The sequence below is a fragment of the Anopheles aquasalis genome, chromosome 3 (genome assembly GCF_943734665.1).
Source record: "Anopheles aquasalis chromosome 3, idAnoAquaMG_Q_19, whole genome shotgun sequence".
Classification (NCBI taxonomy): domain Eukaryota; kingdom Metazoa; phylum Arthropoda; class Insecta; order Diptera; family Culicidae; genus Anopheles; species Anopheles aquasalis.
The window spans coordinates 8345212-8352500 of record NC_064878.1 but is presented as its reverse complement, the minus strand read 5'-3'; the positions used below and the strand labels follow the sequence as shown (position 1 = coordinate 8352500).

At 48.5% G+C, this 7289-nt stretch overlaps 1 protein-coding gene across 7 annotated transcripts in view; it reads left to right on the top strand.

Annotated features, from left to right (window-relative positions):
* The window catches only part of LOC126578867 (protein phosphatase 1 regulatory subunit 12B-like), a 74704-nt gene that overhangs the window by 60608 nt on the left and 6807 nt on the right, over positions 1–7289 (top strand). The window lies entirely within an intron of this gene.

Sequence of the window (7289 nt, the reverse complement as noted above, 5' to 3'; positions counted from 1 at the left end):
ATGTACAAATCAAACTCTTAACAGTAATGTTAAGACATTACTGTGTCCGTCTAGGGAAATCGCTTCAATTTGTGCACGGCAAACTTTGTTTAATACTTTAATGGAATTTCAAAATGTCAGGAACCAATAGGACAATTGCGTTCTTTTCAATGTCCTGCCCACAGGCACTAGCCAGTACACAGTCAATCCAAACACAAACAACTACGTAGAATAATAGTGGAATAGTGGAATGTTCTTCCAGGAAGTGGAAATATTCTCGGGAGTAACGGCGTAATCCGCCCAAACTGCATCTGGTACGGAGAAAGTCACCTGCACCTAACTCAATTAAAAACAGAGACGCACACACCGAACACTCGTTTACTTTTTTCCCGGTCGCATATACATCCGACTGTCCCGAATAACGAACTCGTTTCCCAGAATCAGCACCGTTAAGCCCATCGATCCCACACATTCCCAGTCGAGGTCAACGCTAAAAGTGGACATGGTTCTGGGGGCTAGTTTGAACTGAATATTGATGCAGAGCTTAGTGAGCCGTCAACTGCCACCGAGCGGTCACCTAACATGGCCCGTGGCCTTCCCTAACGTTCGATTGACTGCAAATGGTCGTTGAATTGTGATTGTATGGAATGGTTGCACCGGAATATATGCTCTCGATGGTACGACCTGGTGTTCGTTCAGGTTAAAATCAATGCTGAAGGGGTGCCATATCCTCCCAGGCCTCTTAACCAAACGCGCCCATCCCGTGTCCCGGGTGCTCGAAGCGATGATGATGATGATGGTGACTTTTTGAAGCTAAGCTCAGCTGGCTCGATTTCCTACCGGTGACGTCCGGCGTCCTTTCGAGTACCAGCGACTCGACCACGGGAAGCAAAGGACAATCTACATCTCCATTTTACCTACCGCGTTGTCCTCTCGCTCTCTGAGTGACAGCTCCCGGGGGCGTACCAGAAGGATGCTTCACCATCATTCCTGCAGCAGTGTGGTGGCATCTAGTGGACATTGAAATATGCAAAAAAAAACGAAGCAAAGCAAACGCGCAGCACACAGTAGCCATAGCAAATGGCTACCACTTAATGCTTAATGGATGGGGAGAGAACGGTGACACAACATCAGAAGGGGCCGTAGCGGCTCCCCATCACCTTTGACCATTCTAGAGACCATGGGGCAGAGAGTTGCCGCGTACTGTGGCTGTACTGTGCTGGCATTAAAAAGTTTTCGTCGCCGCCTGTCGCCTGTTGTTGGAGCCCCCAGGGAGGAAAGGCTGCAAATATCATCTACGTAGCCGTAGCCATGGTCGTTTGGTGGCGTTGCTGGTACTGGAAATTGAAATTGTCCAGCTTCTCATCTCGTGCAGAGTATAGGAAACGAAGTTAAGCTACAATGCGAACACCTTGGCAACGAGCAAAGGGCGTCCGAACTAATAGAAACAGGGGACGAGATGGACGGGACGCAACAATCTAAACTTTTTGAATTATGATCCTCGCTCAGATGGTGCTGCTAGTGGTGGCCCCTGCCACCCTATAATTGGAGGCCAATTCATTCTCTCCCCACCGAGAGCGAGAGATGGAAATTGTGAAAAATTGTTTTTTTATCGTGTGAAAATGGAAACATTTTGGAAAAGCTTTTTTCCTCTTGCAGCCCTCTTGCTTCCTGCATCCCTCTGTTATGCATTCTGTTCCAAAATTTCCCTTCTAAAAAGTTTCTTATTTTGCTAACAAACTTTTCGTGAAAAAGATTCATTCACATCGACGTCACATCAACTGTCGGGATTGGAAGAAGCTCGTTCAATATCTTTCCCGGAACAGTATCACTTCCTCCTTTCAAAACCCATAAAAACCACACCGAAAAGAATGCTGCAAGAGCGTTTATATCACGCTTCTGGTCACCGTACTGGCGTATGATTGATCGACCGAACGATTGATCGACTTCAGCGCCATTCGTTACGCCCGTTTGGTCACCGGTTAACCTCTGTACCTTGCGCGGTGCACCCAGGTATGGATGATGGCACTGCAAATGATGAAAATTGATTGATCGATGCATCCATGCTGCGCGCGACCTATAATTGAATGCCAGGATACCTGGCGGATCCCCGGATGTATTTTTTTACGCCTCTTCATCCTCACTGAACGCTTCCTCCCCAGGCATCCTACCTGGGGCGATATAAGTGAATTAAAAATTTATTTTCGGTGGTTGAGTGATGAAAAAACAATAACCATTTACACAAGCGCGAACCCCTTTCACACCAAAGTGTTCTGTTCGAGCGGCACCCAATGGAGACCTTTAAAAGTTCAATCATATGGCTCGCACTGCGACTGCGGAAGAAGAGCGACGGTTGGTGCGTTCTGGTGCGCTCCAGTGACCACTCGCTCCGTACCAACCGCGGTCAAACGCGGTTGGAATCGATTTTGTATGAATTTTTAAACCTTCCTTTCGGGGCTGCCGTTTGAAGGACAGTAGACAGTCGTTTCAATTACGCATCGACGCAGTGCGCCGTTACATCGCGTACGCACCGGATATTAGCGACAACCAGGTCGACCAGGTTGTAACTGTGTTTAGCTCGGAAGCTATTCGTAGGGGTGTCTGGTTTGGGGTTTGATTGGCAAACCCTCTGGGCTTCCTCATTCGTAGCACAGGTTGAACAGACCCTTAGTAATCATCTTTTGGGGAGCGGGGAGTATCGGCCCGATGATCCAGGAGGATGTGGCAAGGGTGCGTTAAGCTTCATCAACCTCTGCATTTGTGTGCGCAGTACTTTTCCTTCAGTTCAATGTACGCTTGACAATGCGTTTGTGCAAGCCCCGGCTGGGGAGGCAGTGGGAGGTACTACCAATCGGTCGTGGATGGACGGGGTGTCATGCGTGTTTGCGGCAGCAATTTAGCCCGCTGGATGCCCGCAAGGTCACTGAAATGGAATAATTGAATCGCTAATCAATACCGTGCTCAACAGTTGGATGTAACTTTATAATTGCCACCATTCCGGTGTTTGCGGAATGGCCGCTAATTCGTTTCGGCCGCTCTCAGTCCAGGGGTCTCGGTCGTCGTCCGCCATTCTCACCTTAGAGAGCTCACTGGCGAATCCTTCCTCATTTTTTGTTTAGAGGCCATCTGCAGCAAGCACCATGACGCATATCAACCCAAAACAGCTTTTTAAACGCTATTTTATGTGTCCGTTCTTGAACAAACAAACAATTATAATTACAAAACCTGTGAGTTTCTCCAGCAGGCAGTTTAGCGTAATTGTTTCGCGTATACTTAAAAACCGCCAAACACCTTATGGTGCATCCGATGCAGCGAAGCGTTTTGGCGATAGATGGCATGGCATTTAGCACCATTGCGTGTTTGCTGTGTCGGATCGTGTGCTTCCGGTGCCTGCGGCTCAACGATCGCCCATTTTCGTCGTCCTACAATCCGCAATGCAATGCGCAGTGTGCACAGCGCGAAAACATACCTTTGCAACATACAACAATAAATCAACAAACGGATCCTGCTGCGGTGTCACGCCATGTTTTGCAGGTCGAGGCAAGGGCTGCGCGCTGAAACGATTAGTTCGCAAAATGGTTGAGCATCTTGTTGCGAGAAGGAGAGGTGGCTTTTCCCCATTTTTTTTTTATCGATCGATCACTGCAACATTGTAGAGATCGTCGCCCTAATGTTGAACAGGCCCGAAAGCTCTTCGCATCATCAGCGTGGTGCATTGCTGCAGACAAAGTGCAGCAGCAGCAATCGACACCACCACAAATCGAATGCCGCGGTCCGCAGCAGAGTTAATGTTGATGTGATACAAGCCATACACGCTTGTAATAGCATCGCAAGCAGGGGAAAGGGGGGGTTGAACTGAAGGGTGATACCATCCCCACAACGAACGTGTTCTTCGTGCCGCTCCTCGCTGGCGGGGCAGTAAGGTGTGTCGCTCTGCAGCCAACCGGCGTTACGACGACGTTACGACTCACGCAATTGACTGTGAATGTGGCAGGGTGGGGAGTGGGGGTGGCATGCGCTCGCCCGTGCGCACGTTATGTTTTGTCCGAAAATTTCCATTTCCGAATGGACCTAACCAGCGAGGGAAGGGAGGAAGGAAGGTCCGGTTGGCGTTTTGGTGTGTATATGGTACGTTCGCGATGGTCCACCACTGGCGAGGCGCTTCAGTTCGCCATCAACGCTCGCCAGATCCGGCCAGAGAGTTTGGTCCGACCGGTGCGCGAAATCGCTCCGACGATAATCCACGTGCGCGCAGGTTAGACAAGCGTCTCGCATCTCTCGCGTGTGTTTCGACCCATTAGACACCCCCTTTATCCCTTTTTTCGGTGATGAATACGCGTAGTAGTGGCTGTTTGTGTTCCACGCTCCGGTGCAGCAGCAACAGCAGCAGCTTATCAAGAGAGTGTAACCGAGGGCAGCAGTGTTTTGTTTTGTGATCGATGGGTGCTCCATAATGCGCGGGCGCGCGCGCGAAAGTGATCGCGTGTGATCGTCGTGAGATTGAGGATTTCCGTTTGCTGTCTTAAGTGGAGAGAAAACTAACGAAAGCTGCACCTGCATTTAGTGATCACGAACCCTGAGAGGCTGGCCTGAAATATTAAATATTGTTTTTGAAGGGCAAAACAACGTGCTAAAGTGCATTCCTTGGCTGGAGCAAGCAATGCCGTAGGAAAGTGATAAAAGCAGTCATTTCTAATGCTGATAATGCAAGGCTTCGACTACGAATAAAGGCCACAACGAACCTCTATTCTGAGCATATAAAGAACATGTTCTGACGAAGCGCAATAACAAGGTTTTCCAGCTCCTTTTGTCTTATCATTTAAATAGTTCAATTCATTCCAACCACAACACATAAATAAGCGCTTCACGAGCTTCTTCCTTAAAAGCGGCAGCCTGTGATGGGATTCTGGTTGTTCGAAAGAACATCTTGTGCCGCTACTGCCACTGCTGACAGAAACTTAATTAAAAAACACAATTCATCCGATTTACGATTCTTGGCTCTCTCTCTCTCTTGTTGTTCCTTTGCTAAAAAGGATAGCGCATTCCAACGAGAGCACTAGAGTGGCCGACGGAGAAGCTCTTCAAAAAGGACGCTCCCACCCGAACGGCGCGTTACAACGGAAACCCGAAAGGGGTTGCTAATTCATCTTCTGGTGAAGACAGACAAGTTGAGGGCCACTCGACGGAGAATGCGAGCTTTTCTGTAAAGAAGTGGCGGCGCTATCATGGCATTCGTTGGTCCGATGGAAGTCCGTTTTGAATGCAGATATTTACAAACACTATGGAAGTGAGAAGGAATGGTCAGGACATGGACACGGTCTCGGTATTCTTGCATAAGCAAATCAGCACTACTCCATCTATCTCGCCAATTGGTGATGGTGTGATGGTATCGTTTGTTTTAAAGACACAAATGGCAATTGCCGGACATTCCGTGGCGGTCATTTAATTGGGCATTTAATTGCTAGCGATGGAACATCGTAATTAAAACATTCCGCTTTGGTATAAATCTGTTTTTCAGGTTTCAAATAATTTCATTCAATTTTCGGTTGATTTTTCACGAATTTCCACCCCCGAACCACGCCAGGGCTTTGACCCCCCGCGGGGGCGCTAGACCACTTGGTATGGTGATCGTGCGTTCATGCGGTGGAGAAAATTCGAATCATTGTTCGACTGAAGCCAGAACACACCCACTTCGGTATGTGTTGCTCGGAAAAGGGCATTCCAATGGGCAGATCAATGAGCTAATTGTATGGCGCGTACAGTGTCCATCACGCATCAACGCACCGAGCATTCCATTCGCACAAGGCGAGCCGACGAACAGCGATGGGTTTTTTTTTATGTTCAAACTGCTTTCGAACCAAAGATCGCGAATAAGAACGGATCAAGCTATGTGCTTAGATTGTATTCTCGAGCAGCGAATCTCCTGGAGACATCTTTTGCCGTTAAAATGATTGCACGATCGTTTGAAAAATTAAAAACCTAAAACACATCAAACAGCACCACGAGCACGCCAATGCACCTTTAGCGGTACGCATGGCTAGTCACGCAGATAACCCCCCTGTCCGGGGCCATTGGAAAAGCCCTTGGTTTCACTTTCCGTTCGCACTAACTGACCGAGCGGCGCACATTTTTTTACTTTTTCTTCCGCGCGCGCGCGAACGAACCGTGGACCGTCATAACATCCGATCGCGCTTATCGACACGTTCCTTCGGTGGTTCATGCAATTCCAAAACTCACCATAGCGCGCCGGCGGTTTTTGGCCATTTTTTTTTCTCGTTGTTATGTTTCGGACCCACCCCTTTTATTGAGTCACCTGCAGGTCTGTGTCTCAGCTTCCTAGTTAGAGAAGGTTAGAAATGGGTGGAGCAGTTCGGTTTGGTTTCGAGTTAATGCGATCATTAAATGGCTCGTGACGTTTAAAAACAAAAAAAATGAAGCATCATCTACGATGGGAAGGACTGCTCTGTGCGTTGGTGAAGCCCTTTTTCTGCGGGGGATTCCTATCACACTCTGTTTTGTGATGCGATGAAGGTATTATGCTGCGCATAAACATTAGCCACTCCCCGTGTTATTCGCTTTACTTTAATGCATGCTGCTGCCCACACGTCGCCGAAGCGGGGGATCGTTTCGTAACTCCCAAAGACCTCGCCAGTGTGTTTTGTCCATCGGAACACGCACACGAACCGAACATGCTTCTCTGATAAGCTCGGTTTGCACAAATGCCCTTTCACCATTTGGTTATCCAGTGAGCGAGCGAGCGCGAGAAAGAACGCGCGTAATGAATTCTAAACATTTCAAGGGATGAACCGCACGAAAACGTGGTCGTTATAGTGACATGCATGGTTGCTAATGCGGTGTCATGATGGAAGTTTAATTCTTTCCAAAACAACTCCATACATCACTCTCTGATTACCGACTGTTAGCAACAACCACCGATTACTGCTGCATTAAAGTACAGGGCACCTCGGACGAATGGAATGCCACCTTCTGCCTCCCGCGCTGAAGGTCATAAGAACACAATTTACGATGACTTCCGCCGGTGAGCGTTAGGTGGCCGCAGACCACAACAACCGCAACCGAGGCGCCAACCAGCACGCCCACTGTCTCGCTCTTTTCGGGTGCCTTTCTGTAGCTGTAACGTTCACTTTTTGCCTTCCGGGAGAACGCCAAACGGAACGGAACCAGCCCCAGCCGCAGGGCCTCCTCCAACTGGCTGGCAGAGAATGTTGAATTCTTTAGAGATTCTCTTCTGATGCGTTGGATTGCAGGTTGTTGCTTTACGGTTTTTCTTATAAATTTAAGACCATCAG